General features: G+C 50.0%; 2 long non-coding RNA genes across 2 annotated transcripts; one reads left to right on the top strand and one right to left on the bottom strand.

Annotated features, from left to right (window-relative positions):
- Positions 1-211: 211 nt before the first annotated feature.
- LOC125151001 (uncharacterized) lies at positions 212-15,908 on the top strand. The gene is made up of 3 exons (XR_007146569.1): positions 212-1,470; positions 13,988-14,164; positions 15,794-15,908. It is a non-coding gene; the product is annotated as an uncharacterized LOC125151001 (long non-coding RNA).
- On the bottom strand, positions 15,237-17,155 carry LOC125151000 (uncharacterized). The gene is made up of 3 exons (XR_007146568.1): positions 16,855-17,155; positions 15,802-16,748; positions 15,237-15,409 (listed from the first exon to the last, which is right to left on the bottom strand). It is a non-coding gene; the product is annotated as an uncharacterized LOC125151000 (long non-coding RNA).

Raw genomic sequence — 17,155 nt, 5'->3', positions numbered from 1 at the left:
CTTTTCTTTGTCTCTGCCAGAGCCAGGCTGCATCTGTTGGAGACCAGAGAAGCTCCGCTGTGCGGATGACGCTGTCCCGGGGTCCCTGCCGAGCTGTTGGGGGTCCGCCCTTCCCGTCCCCGTCCCGTCAGCAGCGTCTTTGCCCGGAGGCCGTTAGGCACTCGTGCTCAGACACCTGCACTGAACCAGAGGTTCTGGGGGCGCCCCTGTGCACGCCTGCTCGGCTGTCCCGAAACCGAGGGCGTGAACCTTGTGACAGCAGCTGCTGCGGTCACCTCCACGCCCCATACTCTTGGGGAGCGCTCAAGGACCAGCTCAAGGAAGCAGACCCTGAGGCTACGCTTTTAAAAAAAATTGTCACCGTATGCATCGATTGGCTTTTCTAAAACTGTGAGGCACAGGTGTCTTAGTGGAGAAAGAACATGTAAAGGACACTGTCGGTGGTGTTACTGGAAAGGGGTCAAGCGTGAACAAGAAAAGAGGAAGTGGGAGTCTCTTCTGCCTTCTGTAATACTCCAGTCATCGGACGCTGTGACCGAGCAGGTGGCCTGGGAGCCGTCGCGCGCCCCGCGTCCGTGCGTGCGGCCCAGTGGGCACGACACGCGCGGCAATCAGCGGTGAGCAAAGCACTTAGGATGATGCCCGGTGCGCGGGAGACAGCCAGTGCCCCCTGGCAGAGGGACGGCGGCTCGGACTCGGTGAAGGAACTGTCACCTAAACAGCTGTGCGGCCCCGGGGCAGAAAAGTCACCCTGAAGGGAACACGCTTTTCAGTTCTGAATCCAAGCGGGAGGGGCTCTTCCCCCCCAGACTGTGGAACCGTCCCCACACGTCCCCACATCTGGGAACCGTGTCCGGGGTCGGGAAGAGGGGGCCACAGTGGTGAGAACGGGGACGCGTGTGGATCCAGAATCAGGCGCTGACCTTGAAGGTGGGCAAGCCAGGCCGACGACCACAAGGTCCCTAGGGCCTACGGGACAGGGTCCCGAGTGAAGTGACCCGGATCCCCACCCCTATCCACTGCAACAGGGGAGAAAGCACCAGCTTCCCGCCAGCGGCTCCGGAGATGCTGTTTACCCTCTTGGGACTGTTATTTCTACTAGTGCGTGTTTAACTGATGCTAGCTCTCCTTCCAGAAGGTGAATTAAGCATTCCCGACGAGTCCTCTGCCGTCTTCGGAAAGCCCCACGTTACCGTGAGATGCGGAGACGCTTCCAAAGCACATCCAGAGACGAGACCCCGGGGGAGGGGGTCGTCACCAGGCTGTTGATTCCCGGGCGTTCAGACCTCACGGACGTGGACAGGGAGGCCCTCCTGAGGTTTACGACCTGATTCTCGGGCAACGAGGAAAATGCAGGTAGAATCAGGGCAGAGCCCAGAGGCCAGACGGCTGTGTTGGTGACTCTCCAACAGCTTCCGCCACGTTGACATTTCGGGAGCAGCTTCTGGAACCCACCAAAGGCAGGTCCAGGTAAAGACCGTCCCTCCCGGTAGGCGGCCTCGACCAAGCGAGCCTCCGAGGGCTCGCTGTCGCTGACACCGCGGGCAGTGGGAGCAGGGACCGAGAGCCAGGCCCTGCCGGCAGACGGTCTGGGCCTGAGCCCCTGCTCTGCCGCCTACGAGCTCTGTGATCTCCAGCAAGTCACTTAGCATCGCTGGGCCTCACTTTTCCCCTCTATACAATGGGGATGATGCTAACACTTCCCTAGGAAAGCTGTTGTGAGTGTGTCACATGTTCACATAGAGAAAGCACTTAGCGAGCACGCAGACATCTCCTATTCTCACCTTTTGCGAGTTGCTTTGGTTTATAAAGGCTCTGACAGCGTGGGTGCTCAAAGGTGTTAATGATAACGTATTCGCTATAACCAACCAACCAACCAACCAACCGTGGACGGAGGTGTTAGGCTGGGAATGAAAACGGGGCACTCAGGAGCTTGTCTCCGGAGAACCAGGGATGCGCGTGCATGTGTGTGCGTGTACGTGTGTGTGGGGCCCATGAGCTGGCCGTGCAAGCCACTGGTCGCCCAGAGAGCCCCCTCTGACTTTATTCTGATCTCTGACCTTCAGTTCTGAATGCTAGTAGCCTGTAGATACAAATGAAAATAATCTGCACACACACACAAAAATAATAATAAGGTTTGAGAAAACAGCCCGTGACATGCGTAAATTCTTTACATTGGATTCCGAGACATTTGGCCGTGTCTAATGCCTGTGCTCTGTCACTGTGCTGTCCTCGCTCCTGTGATGGCGACCCCCCTTGTATGGCCGGCATGTTAATAACCTCTGTAAACAGAGGTGAAGGGAAGAACAAAACCTTGGCCTTTTTTCATGCATGGAATAAAACAAGAACTCTGGGGTCTTGTTTGTGTGTGTGTGTTTGTGTGTGTGTGTGTGTGTGTGTGTGTGTGTGTTTTAATGTCTTTCTAACGCCTTCTAAGAAACAATGTTCAAATTGTGCCTCCCTCCTAACAAGATGGGATTTCGTCTGAATCCACTGACGGGCACACTTCCATATCCTCTCCAGACTCAGCCCTTTGCAGCTGACGACTGGTTTTTGCTGGAAGCCGTTGGGTTGGATGCTCGCTGTTAAGCGCGGGCGTGAGCCTGCACTGCCCTCTGCTGGACGACAGAGGCCAGGTCAGGCAGGGAAATTCCTCATTCTCTGGGAGTCCGTGAAAAGTATCCAGGAGCTTTGCGTGCAGAGCAAAGTGAGGCTGTTACGAAGTCTCATAGTCTTAAAGGGCAAATGTAGGAGGGCACTGGTGCATTTGGAGCCGGAGGGACCGGAGGGGCTGCAAAGACAGCCAGGTTCCAGCTAGACCAGTCCCAGCTGGGGCACATTGGTCAACCCCTCTAAGTCTCAGGTTCCTCATCTTGGGAAATGGGATAATCCATAAGGAGGCCCCAGGATTGCAGAAGAAAATGCGTGCAGGGTCGTCCGTTACCAGAGTGTTTTTCACTAAACGTTGGTTATCACTCAACCTCCTCTGTAAACAGAAACTTGGAGGACTTGACTGAGGGTCCCAAGGCCCTTTGTCTGCTTAGGGACAGAGGAGGGCGTAATCCAGGCGAGAGCCTCCACCTTCCCCCTGATCTCCAGGCCTGGGCTCCAGTGACCTCTTTTTGTTCCCCAATTGCTGCCTCGGTGGACAGCTGGCCTCGACTCTCTGCCTGAGCAACCCCATCTCCCCAACAAGGAAATGTGGTCTCTCCTCGGCCGAGCAGTGTGCTCGTGGGTGCTACGGGCTACGCAGGGGCCAGTGTGAGGTTAGCACAGCTCTCAAGGGACGGACACAATCCCACGCGCCGAGAGCCGTCGGGTTGGGGCAGTGGGGTCCGAGAGCAGGGACTGAACTTACCGAAGCATACAGAAGGTCATGTATTCACTGTATATTCATTTATTCGCCAGTATTTATATTAACACTCGCCGAGCAAATCTGGGCACTCACGTTGATGGGGCGCCAGATGGCCTCTGGCACGCCCTCGCGCACCTTGGGGGTGGACCGCTTCCCCTTTCGTGTGGTTTGTCACGCCCCCAGGACTGTGTCTGAAACCCCCGCCCCGACATGCTCAGAAGATCTGCAAAGGGAACAGCCCCTCTGTGAATGTGAGCAGGTGTGGGGGTCACGGTGACGTGACGGTGGGCCACCCGAGCTGCCTATGTGCTGGCGGGGGCCATCCGTGCATCGTCCCAACCCCAGGGACACGCTTTCAGCAGATCTCACGGGCACAGACCCCCTGCCCATCAGGACCCCACAACACCCGACGCTTAAACCAGGATGGCTCAAAATCACCACCACTCATGGTTTGGGTTGGAATTTCAGAAATAATCCCAACTGGGCCACCTTCGGTGGAGTTCAGTCTTCCTTGTCTCTGACTTCTCATTGGATCACAAGAACGATAATTTCTATCTTGCCAACTGGTTGAAAGATCTAGAGACAGTAAACTGCAAACTCCTGGCTCCTACCTAGAGTGGGCACTAAGTCAAGGGTAGCCATTGTTTTATTTTTACACCTAAACAAAATACACGTAGGCACCATGTGCACATAAGGTTACATGCACACACTGGCACGGATAAAAATATACGTGTTGGTTTCTGATTTTTTTAAATAAAATATTTTACTGACACCAGAGAAGAGGAAAGAGAATGCACTCCTGAAATTAGAAGGGGTGGCTAAGTTGACTTAGCCAAATGAAAAAACTTAAAAGACACTGCTCTGGGTCGTGAAGTCAGCCGCTTTCTCATCTCTGGAGGGAAGGGAAACATATTTTATGGAAAGAGCTAAGGAGAGAGCCACTAAATAAAAATGAGATTTAAACTCGTTCTAAGGAATGAAATCAGTGTTACTCCTCATTTGCCTTCTTAAATATCTTGAGGAAATAAAAGAGAAGTCTCACCTCTGGGTACGTATTCTAGGCTGACTTACTCACACTTTTGCAATGCAGGAAGTTATAATCGTGCTGTAGAAATGTACTGTTCCCGATGCACTTAGCAGTCCTTGCTCCCCTCCCCCCAAAGAAGGTTCTGTGCAGGCACATCAGCTATTTTCGGACCCACAAGTGAAGGGAGAGAGTCACAGTGAACCACAACTCCATGCATGAGGTCCCAGGGGCAGCCAGCCTATGGTCTCCAGAGCCAGACTGTATGGTTCTAGCATTTCCTAGCTGTCTGACCTTGGGAAAACTGCCCACCAACCTGTGCCTCAGTTTCATCTACTGTAAAATGGATGGAGACAATAACACCCCAACCGTATTTCTTCTTTTATTTATTTTTAAATATTTTTAAAAGTTCATTTATTTTGAGAGAGAGAGAGAGAGAGAGAGAGAGAGAATCCTAAGCAGGGTCCCCGCTGTCACCACAGAGCCTGATGTGGGGCTTGAACTCACAAACCGCAAGATCATGACCTGAGCCAAAATCAAAAGTTAGATGCTTAACCCACTGAGCCACCCACGTTGCCCACACCAACCGTATTTCACAATTGAATCTGTCAGTACCTAGAGAATAGCACATCAATACTGCTGTTTGTGAAATAATGCTTTTGACTTTACTGGTATTTTAAAACCCCTTCAACTCAAAATAGATGCCAGCGCCTCTTGGAGAAGTTACTCCTGACAATAATAAGGAAACTATCTCCATCAAGAACATCTATGGAAAACGTAGCTAACATCATACTTCATGGTAACATAAGGAATGTTTGTCCCCTAACACTAGGAAGGAAACAGGAATGTTCACACTCACCAATTCTATTCACTGTTATATTAGAGGTCGTAAGCATTGCAATAAAGTAGAAAGAAAGGAATAAAATGTATTTTTAAAAAGCATAAAGAAAGAGAAAAATAAAATTGCCTCCGTTTGCACGTGATATAATTGTTTACATCAAAAATCTTAAGGACTCTATAATGAAACTACCATAGCACACAAGTGAATTCACTAAGGTTTCAGGACTCAAAGTAAATGTACAAATTTCAATCATATACCTATATACCATTAACAAAACCCGAGCAATAAAACTTAGAAAACCTATACCATTTTACAATACTACAAAATGCTTAGAAACATATAAAGTTGTGCAAGACCTGTTCATTGAAAACTACATACGCTGCTGAAAGAAATTAAAGAGGAGTAAATTAATAGAAAGATATACCATGTTAATGGATTGGGAGGTTCAATATTGTTAAGGTGTCATTTTTTCCCCATATTGTTCTACAGAGTCATTTCAATACCAATCAAAATCCATGGGGGAAAAACAAGGAAATTTTTTATATTTATATGGAAATGAAAACAACCTAGAGTAAACCAAACAATCTCAAAAAAAGAAAAGAAAAGAAAATCCAAGTGAAGAAATCACAGTACATGCTTTTTTCTTACTGTTATACAGTAAATGTGTAGCATGGTATTTATTTAAGGATAACTAGATCATTAAAACAAAATAGAAAGTCTAGATACATACAGTTAAGTAATTTTTTATGAAGGCATCAAAGCAACTCAAAGGGGAATAAGAAAGTTCTTTCCAGAATGATACTGAAACAACTGAATATTTGCACAGGGGGAAAAAAACTACCTCAACTGCTATTTTATAGCATACACAAAAATTATTTCCAGATGGATCAGAGTTTCATTAAGCCCAAAGCTATAAAGTTTCCATCAAAAAATCTAAGAGAATATCTCATGAGGTCACAGAGTTCTTATACCAAAGAAAGCACTAACCTTAAAATAAGAAAGTTGCCCAATTTGACTTAAAACTAACAGTCTGCTCTTTTAAAAGACAACAATAAGAAGATAAAAGGGGAGAATTTTTGCCACATGTATATATGACAGCAGACTTGAATCCAGAATATATTTAAAAAACTCTCACAAGTCAATAATTTCAAGCTTTAAAAAAATTAAAAATAAAGATGAATATTCTAATGTTTTTAATGGGCAAAATATTGAACAAGCACCTTATAAAAAAATAATGGAAGCATCAATAAGCACCTAAAAGTGTGTTCAACAACCATTGGTGGTCAAAGTGACTAAAATCACAGTGAGATACCCCCACGTCCCCACAGGAATAGTTAAAAGGTAGTCAGATAACATCAACTGTTGGCAAGGATAGGAGGCAAATGGAACGTTGCACAAATCTTGTGCATGAAATGGAACCATCTTGAACCTTTATTGGAAGTTTCCCTTAAAGTTCAACAAATTCTGATCCGGCAATTTCACTCTAGATCCTAGAGATTTACCCATGATGAATAAAAATGTAAGTCCACAAAAAAGACTACAAGAATGCTCGTGGCAGCTTTATTCAGCACAACCCCAAACTGGAAACAACTCAAACATCCATCAGTAAAAAGTGGACAAACAAATATGTAGCTAATAAAGTAAATGGAAAAGCAGCAGGGGCGCAATTTTAAGAATCTGACAGACACTAGGGAAGCAAAGCCAGACACACACGAATATATAAATGTATGATTTTATTTCAATAAAGATCAAAATCAGAATTTTAGTGGACTCTGGGAGAGTGGAGGCTGGCCACAATGGGGCAATTTCTTGGTGATGGAAATTCTCTATGTCCTTATTGTGGTGGCCATTTCCTAACTATACACATTTTCATATGTCTGTCAAAACCAAAGCATACGCATCATGTTTGTGTGTTTATTACATGTGAATTATGCCTTGATTTTTAAAAAATCGTCATTATGGACATATAGCTGATAGAATATTGTATTTATCTCAGGGGCCCGGCATAGTGATTTACAACTCTACACGTTATTCAAAGCTCACCATGGTAAGTGTGCTCACCATCTGTCGCCATATGGCATTAAAACAATATTATGGGCTATATTCCCCACACTGCACTTTTCCAGCTCTGTGACTTACTTATTTTACAACTAGAAGATTATACCTCTTAATCCCCTTCACCCGTTTGGGGTCTTTTGTGACTCCATACAAATTTTAGTATGATTTTTTTCTAGTTCTGTGAAAAATGCTGTTGGTATTTTGGTAGGGATCGCATTGGATCTCTGGATGGGTTTAGACAGTAGCACCTTCTGTTCACAATACACCACGAGCATCGTAGATCTTTCCGTTTGCTTGTGTCCTCTTTAACTTCGTTCATCGATGTCTTTTTTTTTTTTTTTTTTTAAATTTTTTTTTCAACTTTTTTTTTTTTTTATTTATTTTTGGGACAGAGAGAGACAGAGCATGAACGGGGGAGGGGCAGAGAGAGAGGGAGACACAGAATCGGAAACAGGCTCCAGGCTCCGAGCCATCAGCCCAGAGCCTGACGCGGGGCTCGAACTCACGGACGGCGAGATCGTGACCTGGCTGAAGTCGGACGCTTAACCGACTGCGCCACCCAGGCGCCCCGTTCATCGATGTCTTAATGCTTTCCAAAGTATAGGTCTTCACCTACTCCGTTAAATTTTTTCCTAGGAACTTTATTCTTCCTTGGTGCAGTTGCAAATGGGATTTTTTTCCCCCTAAATTTCTCATTCTGCTATTTAGTGTACAGAATGCCAAAGAATTCATAGATTAATTTCGCATCTTACAACTTTACTAAATTCCTCTTTAGCTCTTATAGATTTTGGTGGAGTCTCTGGGGTTTTCTATATATTGTATCATGTCATCTGCAAACAGTGACAGTTTGATTTCTTCCTTCCCAATTTGGATGTCTTTTATTTTTTTCTTGTCTGATTGCTGTGGCTAAGACTTCCAGTTGAATTAACTATGTTAAATAAAAGCAGGGAGAGTAGACACGCTTGTTTTGTTCCTCATCTTAGAGAAGCTCTTAGTTTTTTACCTTTGAGTAGAATGTTGGCTGTGGGTTCATAGGTGGGCTTTATCATGTTGAGGGGAATTCCCTCTAACCCAGATTTGTTGAGAGTTTTTAGCGTGAGCAGATGTTGTATCTGTCAAATGCTTTTTCTGCACCTATTGAGATAATCATATGATTTTATCCTTTCTCTGCTAATGTGATATATATCACATTGGTTGATTTGTGAATATGAAACCACTGTCCTTACCATCCCTGTAATAAATCCCAGCTTGAGGGGCACCTGGGTGGCGCAGTCGCTTAAGTGTCCGACTTCAGCCAGGTCACGATCTCGCGGTCCGTGAGTTCGAGCCCCGTGTCGGGCTCTGGGCTGATGGCTCGGAGCCTGGAGCCTGTTTCCGATTCTGTGTCTCCCTCTCTCTCTGCCCCTCCCCCATTCGTGCTCTGTCTCTCTCTGTCCCAAAAATAAATAAAGGTTGAAAAAAAAAAATTAAAAAAAAAAATCCCAGCTTGATTGCGGTGAAAGATCCTTTGAAAGTATTGTTCAATTCAGTTTGCTAACACCTTGTTGCGGGTTTTCGCGTCAATATTCATCACGGATATTGTGTGTTTGTTTGTTTTTATAGTATCTGTGTCGGGTGTTGATATCAGGGTAATGCTGGCCTTGTGGAATGCATCGGAAAGACACTGGCCTAGGCTGGAGCTGCTTTGGAGAGGCAGAAGTGCCCCAAGTCAGGCAGATCAGATGGGGCGGGCCTGCTGGGGAACACGGGGTGGGCACAGGGCCCAAGTGGGTCAGCACTGGCTCCAGCTATCCAGGCTGGCGTCCAGCTATCAGGCTGGCGGAGGGCGAGAAAAACGACGCCCGCCAGCGACTTTGTTCCCGGAGAAATCTCCCGCAGATCCCCGCCCCTCCATCACACATGCTAAGATTAGTCAATAAATCTGCGTCGTGTTCGTTCCCCATGTGCTTCTCAAACTGCTGCTTCTGCGCTGCGGCTCAGGCCGAGGTATTTAGTGTGCCGGCCTGTTAAGGGCGGGGACTCAGCTCCTACCACCCTCTGGCTCTCCCCATGCTAAGCGCAGCTGGTTTTGAAAGCTCCCAGGGTTAAGTTTCACGGGTTTGCAAAGGCAGACATTATGAGGATTCCTCTTCCCGGTGAGGGTCCCCAGGGTTGGGGCACCTGGTGTGGGGTCTGACCTCGCTGTTATTCTGTGCTCGTGATGTCCCCTCTGCTCGTGGTTAGTGGGGCTGGAGGGTTGGTTCCTGACCACATCCCCGCCGTCCCACCTTGCCCAGGAGGCCTCCTCTCTACCAGCAGCTGTGAAAGGCCGGCTCTGCCAGGACGGCTGCAGAGTGTTGTGTCCGAGGGTCAGGTGAGGTCAGGATCCTTCTACTCTGCCCCCTTCGCTCTCCTCCAAAGATGCCAATTTTACAAGGGGATCAAGGCCAGCCCCGTTGAGATCAGAATTTTATAAGGCTTCCTGGGTCCGACGGTTTAAAAATTAATCAGACGAAGCCCCTCCCCTTATCTAAATCTTCCTACGCTTTCTCCTTGGCTTTACAACAAAATCGTGTTCGCTGTGATTTACACGGTGGGCCTGATCTGGCGTCTGGCCCCTCTACGCTCATCGCCTGCCCCTCACCCTCCCGCTCTCTCTCCATCCTGGACAGCCTGGCTTCGATGTCCCAGGTGCTTGCACGCACACACCCCCAACACACACTTGCCCCACACTGTCCCCCAGATCTGTACCTCACCAGTCTCTTCGGCCGTTCACACCGCAGACGTCTTTGCCTCCAAGATACCTCCTCTTTGCCGCGGTCTATCATTCCCAGAGCCCGAATCTTACCCGAAGTTCAACACTGTGTTTATCAGCTCACTGGCCGCGCGTCCACCTGCCCACGGAACCGTTAGCTTCTGGAGACAGAGACCTTGCTGTCTTGCGCCCCCAGAGCTTAGAACCCGGTAGACGTGGCCTAGACACACGGAACCGTAGATGCCGAGCGTCCGTTCATCTGGGTGGCTGGCGAGGTGCCCCGGAGGCCAGTCGGTGAGCTCATCAAGCGTGCATCAGTAGTAACGCCCCTTGTCGGCAACACCCAGGACGGTCCCAAGGCCGACGTTCTCAGATTTCACAAAGAGCAGTGGTGCTTTCCAATCACAGTCCCAGTGCTTAGTAAGTGGATCCGAAAATGTAATTCCCAGGCGCGAGTCTGAACAGCTGTGTGAAAACAGCCGTGGACTTCCAAGTGTGAACGTGAGCGTTATTCTAATCTGGGTGCGTCTTTGGTCCCACAAGAGGGAGGACAGTGGCCCCACTCGCCTAGACCACCCTGCGCCCCAGGGAGCACTTCTGGTTTGGGACGAGGGGGGTCACCAGCTCTGGACCGGGGCGGCCTGCCCCAGGCGAGAACGGCACCTGCCTGCGGGAGTGACCGCACGGAGGAGGAGCCATCACAGGGGACACTTACCTTTCCTCCCGTGTCTGGGGTTGCAATAGCATCCCTATCACTTGTGGAACTGACACGAAGGGATTAATCTGTGTTTTGAACCGTAAGGACACGTGACAGGTGTACCGGGATGACCGACCGCTCGCTCCGAACGCTGTCCTCCGGGTTGGCATGAACACACTCACGGGCCCCAGGACATTAAGTAACAAAATCGGGAGCAGGAGCTCTGGGTTCGGATCCCGGTCCTCCAACCTCCCGCCTGTGCGGCCTTGGGCACCCCACCCCGCCTCTCCTCTGCGGCATCTTCACCTATAAAACGTTGATAATAACGGTGTCTGCCTCAACAGGCAGCGTGGAAGGAAGGATCACATACCGCGTGCCAAGATTTTACCGAAATGCCCAGACCTTTGAACAATATTTATTTGGTGTCTTTTGGAAGCAAAGGGCCGTGGCCATGCTCCAAGTTCAGCGAGAAGAGGGATGTGCCCTGTCTTGAGTCAAAGAAGCTATAGACGTTGTTACGTATGCTAGAAATAAGGAAGTGGGGGGTATCAACAGAGTTAATATTCATGGATGTCAGGGGCTTACGCACACTATCTCCCTCAGCTTTCACAACAGTGCGACAACAGCATACGGCTCAGGACAGACGCTGCCAGACTACAAGGGATGTCAACCTAGCTCAAAAGGAAGAAAGGGCAGGGAGGGAGAAAGTGAGAGAGAGAGAGAGCCAGAAAGGAGGAAGAGAGAGAGAGGGCGAGAAAGAGAGGGGGAGGGAGAGACAGAGGGAGAGAGGAAGAGGGAGAAAGGGAGGGGAGGTTTGGAATGAGGGGAGAAGGGGGGAGGAGGGAGGGAAAGAGAAGGAGGGGGAGAGGGAGAGATGGAGGGAGGGGGAGGTTTGGAGGGAGAAGGAGGAAGGGAGGGAGAGACACGCGGGGCAGGGGGCGGGGGGGATGAGGTGTTGGCTTCCACAACTGGAACAGCTGCAAGCCCCCAACCTCAGCGCCTGTGAGGGGTCCCCCTCTTCCTCGTGCACCCCAGCTGTATTCTCCCCTCTCCCTCCTGTTTGCTGGCCTCCTTCCCTCCTTCTTCAGCCGGGCTTTCTCTGTGAGCCAGGGAACGGGGTTCTGGAAGCCCAGGGCCGAGTGCGCCCCAGCAGCCCCCGTGGGAGGCGGGGCCCCCGGGTCCGGTCTCCAGGAAGTGCACAGGGGGGGCCTGAGTTATATGCCCACCAGGGGCCCCGCCACCGCACAGGGTGCCCCCGACCAGCCCCAGACAAAGAAGAAAAGAGAGAACAAGTAAATGAAAGAAGAGGTATTAATTGCCACTGAAGCCAAAGACACATAACCAGCAGTGGGGACGCCTCCAGGCCCCGTGTTGCGACAGGGGAGGGTTAGGTCTCAGCCCCAGCAGGGCCCCGGAGGACAGAAGTCTTAGGAAGTGAAAGCGTTCATCAGTGGAAGAAAGAACTCTATACAAATTGGAGTTCCCCCAAACCGGAACAGGGTTCTAGAGCTTCTCAGATTCTGGAAAGTGCTGGATGCACTTCTGCCTGTGTGTGAACCGGCCCCACACAGACACAGGGGGGAGGGTGTCCCCAGAGAGCCCAGGCCAGCCCGGGGGAGCCCTTTGAAGGCAGAGCCGGGGCGGTGTGGGGCTCCCCCCACAGGCACACTGGCATCTCCCCGGACCCTGCGGGGCTGGCTGCCCCCAAGGTCACGGACAGAGTGATGCTTTCCGGAAACTGCATGTGCTGTCTTCAAACCCAGCTTCCCCCCACTGATACAAAAAGGGAAACAATTTTAAATATAAAAGCACATGTTCAATGTGAAGGTTTAGCGGGCACAAGGAAGCTGATGTGTTCTCTGCGGTGTAACGGCCACTTTTTCTGAGAGGTCTTTTTTGGGGGATTTTTTGACAAGCTTTTAGGTTCTGGGATCCCGACTTCAATTTCCAGGCATCTGCGGCTAAACCAGGTCCAATGTTATCCACACTGCGTGAGGCTGATCTGAGCAGAGACGCCCCCAGCCTCAGGCCTCCCTCCGACTCGCACAGCAAGCAGAAGGGTGTCCTGGAGAAGCCAGCCCCCCCCACCACCCCAGACCTCACCGTCTCTCCTGCCACAGCTGGAGACCACCCGCCTGTGGTCCTCGCCCTCTCCTCCGATGGCCACCAAGCTCCCCGCCAGGTCCCTGACCCTCAGGACAGGTCAAGCCACACCCACGATTACATTTTTAATTTTTACCACGGCCACAGAAAGGACTTAATTTGGAATGTAGGAAGAACTTTCCAGTTACAGGAGTTCTGCATCTCTAAGAAAGATAGCTAAGGGTTTCCTTCTGTCGGTATGGGCTGGACGTCCGGCGATCCCTGGTTACTTAAAAGCTCTTTAACATAAGCAGGGGAAATTTTCGTCTCTTTCTCTCATGTAGTCTTTCTGTATTAGAATCAAAGAAAATCAGATTGGAAAGGGAGCTTCAAATGCAGGAGGTCAGTCTTCCTGCTTCAAACCCCAAGCGTGAAGATGCTATTGTCATTGGTGCAGTTGAACATGAAGGGGACTCTGAGTGACCGTGGGGTCCTGCACTGGACGCTGAGACAGGAGAAGAGCATCCGTGGAGAAGCCGGGGACGTCTGAACAAAGGCCGTAGAGTAGTTCACAGAGCTTAGTTACCACGACAACGTTCGGGGATCAAGGCGCCGTGGTTATAAGGGGCTAATGTCAGGGAAAGCCAGGACAAGGAGGCACGGCCATGGTCCAAACGATCTTTGTAACTTTTCCACAAATACAATTATTCCAGAAGGAAAAGTTTATTATAAATAAAGTACAGATGGGCACCTGGCTGGCTCAGCCAGTGGAGCATGTGACTTTTGATCTCTGGGTTGTGAGTTCGAGCCCCACGTTGGGTGCAGAGATTACTTAAAAATAAAATTTTGGGGCGCCTGGGTGGCTTAGTCGGTTAGGCATCCAACTCTTGGTTTTGGCTCACGTCATGATCTCACGATTTGTGAGTCTGAGCCCCACATCGGGCTTTGTGCTAACAGTGCAGAGCCTCCTTGGGATTCTCTCTCTCCCTCTCTCGCTCTCTGCCCCTCCCCTGCTCACACACATTGGGCGCGTGCACGCTCTCTCTCAGAATACATAAACGTTTAAAATGAATAAATAAAATCTTAAAAATAAATAAAGGACGGATTTCCATTTATTTCTGTATTTCTGAGTCAAATTTGTTTTGTGTACTGAGTATTAATGCATTTTTAATCCCTTCGTGTGTACTCAAATCCAGATCCCCGTTCGAGACGCCCAAAGATGAAACAAATCGACAAACCTCCTTCTCATTGCCATCCGTGAGAGAAAATGGACAATTTCAAAACCATTAAAACCTTAACATAATTTTGAGAACTTAAAGTGAGCACCACACATCGAAACTAAGGGTTTGGATGTTTGAACCGAATACCGCTAGGTAAGCACGTAACGTTTTTGAATAGACTCATCCTTTTACAAAGTTCATGTAGTAGCATTCTTTCCAGTGAGAGAAAAATAGAACCGTTTGCCTTTTATGGTTTTTGTTTCCTTCCTTTCATTATTCTATAGAAAAGAGGAAGAGTGGGCAAGGTTGTGACAAATAGCTCATATTTAACCTGAGATTTAATTTTTTTAACGTTTATTCACCTTTGAGAGGCAGAGAGAGACAGAGCATGAGTGGGGAGGGGGCAGAGAGAGGGGGAGGCACAGAATCCGAAGCAGGCTCCAGGCTCCGAGCTGTCAGCACAGAGCCCGACGCGGGGCTCGAACTCACGGACCGCGAGATCATGACCTGAGCCGAAGTCGGACGCTCAACTGACTGAGCCACCCAGGTGCCCCTAACCTGAGATTTAATATAAGCCCAGACCTAATCGCTGGCTGCCCGGAGGAGGTGTGGATGGCAGAAGGTAGCAGGCGTCTGACCGCAGGCAGCCTCAGTGGGCCCTGAGGGTCTGGAGACCCGTATTTCTTTTCCCTAAGACCTGGGTAGCTCAGCTCCCCATAGCTGCTCAGTCCTATGACTCCACCGTGCTTTCCAACCTCCAATCACATCGTTACTATCATTTTCCTTAATGAGGAAGGCTGCACTCTCGTCCTGCTCTGACTTGGCAAGGAATTCAGGTAGAGGACGATGCACGATGCTGGCACTCTTACTTGGTAAGCTCCTTGAATAATGTAGACTTTCTACGACACAGACCAGCACACTTTTTCTGCATGGAAACAGATGCAAAACTGGGAGGTTTGGGGGGCCATGTAGGATTTCTGGAGCACGGCCTACTTTGTTCAGTGTGTGTGTGTGTGTGTGTGTGTGTGTTTAACAACCCTTTGAAAATGTAAAAACAGGGCACCTGGGTGGCTCAGTCAGTTGAGCGTCCGACTTCGGCTCAGGTCATGACCTCACGGTTCGTGGGTTCGAATCCGCATCCGGCTCTGTGCTGACAGCTCGGAGCCTGGGGCCTGCTTCGGATTCTGTCTCCCTCTCTTTCTGCCCCTCCCCTGCTCGCGTTCTCTTTGTCTCTCTCTCAAAAATAAATAAACTTCAAAAAAATGTATAAACTGATAATAATAAAAATGTAAAAGCCATTCTTGCCACGAGAGGTTGGGTAAGGGAGGCCACCGGCCAGATCTGACCTGTACCTGTCTTTTGTCAATCCCGGATGCCGTTGACAGTGTCTTTAAATGTCTAAGAGGAAAAAAAAAATAAGCAAAAGCTCCTGTTAAAAACCTTTCCCTGAGACGACCAAACATTTCTAGATGTGGGGGCCACCTCACGGGGCCGGGCTTGTTCTGACCCAGGCCTCTGAGTTCCGGGGCGGGGAGGCGGCGGGTTTGTGGGGTCGGTACAGACAGCCGGAGGCTCACGCAACCTCTGGTCAAGGCCCAGAGGGAGCCGAGTGCTCTCCGGGCTTTGGGGCTGGAGGACCCACCACCTCCTATCTCAGCTGCTGCTATGAGTCTGCAGGTGCCCATCTGATGCCGGCTCCCCTGAGCCCAACGGCCGGCTGGCCGCCTCCTCATCTCCCTGCCTTTCTTACCACCTCCCCTCTGACCCCCTCCACTCCCGCAGCTGCACACCCAGGAATGGCCTTGGAGCTCTCATTGCCGCTTGTCCGCTGAGACCCACTTGGAGAGCAGAGATGCCGAGGCCGGTGGACAGCAGGGGACCGTCCAGTCCGATGGAAACGTGGCTCTTCTCCCTGATCTCTGATGCTGAGGTATTCTTGTGCTCGGGTGCTCAGGACGTCTTCAGCCCTCCATGCAGCTCTGACAAGTAGGGAGAGTGCAGAATGAGGGACGCCTCTGGGATGTCCCAAACCACACCCTCCTGGTCACCAGGGCTGATGCCCAGGCAGCTCCCAGGAGCAGGGCGGGAACACAGGACACAGATGCACCCTCTGTGTCCTGCCGCCCCAAGCTGCCTGTCCTCCGGGTGCGATCCCGTCTAAATCCTCAAGGGTCCAAGCATGCTGCAAAACGTACCTTCTCTAATACAGAAGGTCAGAGCAGAGAACGTGTTTATACGTTGCCTCGCAAGCCGCGGTCCTCGTAACAGCGGGCAAGGTAAACAGGATCGGTTCCGTGTGGTCGGTGCATCTGTTTCGTTTCACAGAAACGTCGCTCCGATGTACAGTTCCTATCAAGGGGTCTCTAGAATGTCAAACACCGAAAGGAGGAAAGCGAGTGAAATCTGTTACTCAAACGACAACACCCACTGGCCACCGACATAAACACATCCTACGTCACAAATTACGGTTTAACACACTTCTAATACGCACGCGTGCCCAGCAGGGTCTATGCGAAGACGCAGAGTGTAGAGCGGTCTGTCCTCATTGTTCAGCCACACGCCCTCCTGTAGGACCGGAAACATCAGGAAAACGCAACACTCGAAGCAGATCTCCATTAGAGAATGGCGGGGTGTCCACACCGGCCCCACTTCTCTGCTCGACAGCCGTGAACTGGAGGACAACGTCCCTCCCTCACCCTCCTTCGTGTCCTCCATGCCGAACCGGAGAATCTGAGACCTGAGAATCCACGAAGGAAACAGGACAGAAAGGCCAGAAATAGACCCCAGTGTTAATGCAGTGTGATGCTCGATCAACAAGGTATCTTCTTCTCTGTCTGACTTACCTCACTCAACATGACGCCCCCGAGGTCCGTCCATGCCATTGCAAATGGCAAGGTTCCATTATTTTTTATGGCGGAGTAATATTCCTTTCTTTGTACTATCTTGGCCACAGTAAAGCATGCTGCAATAAACAGGGGGTGCACCTATCTTTTCGAGATGGTGTTTTCGTGTGCTTTGGATAGATACCCAGAAGCAGAATTGCAGGATCATAGGGTAGTTCTCCTTTTCATTTTTTGAGGAACCTCTCCAATGTTTTCCAGAGCGGCTGCACCAGTTTGCATTCCCACCAACAGTGCACGAGGG

The sequence above is a fragment of the Prionailurus viverrinus genome, chromosome D4, assembly GCF_022837055.1.
Source record: "Prionailurus viverrinus isolate Anna chromosome D4, UM_Priviv_1.0, whole genome shotgun sequence".
NCBI classification, from domain to species: domain Eukaryota; kingdom Metazoa; phylum Chordata; class Mammalia; order Carnivora; family Felidae; genus Prionailurus; species Prionailurus viverrinus.
The sequence above is the reverse complement of the archived record's forward strand: the minus strand, read 5'-3'. Positions and strand labels throughout refer to the sequence as shown.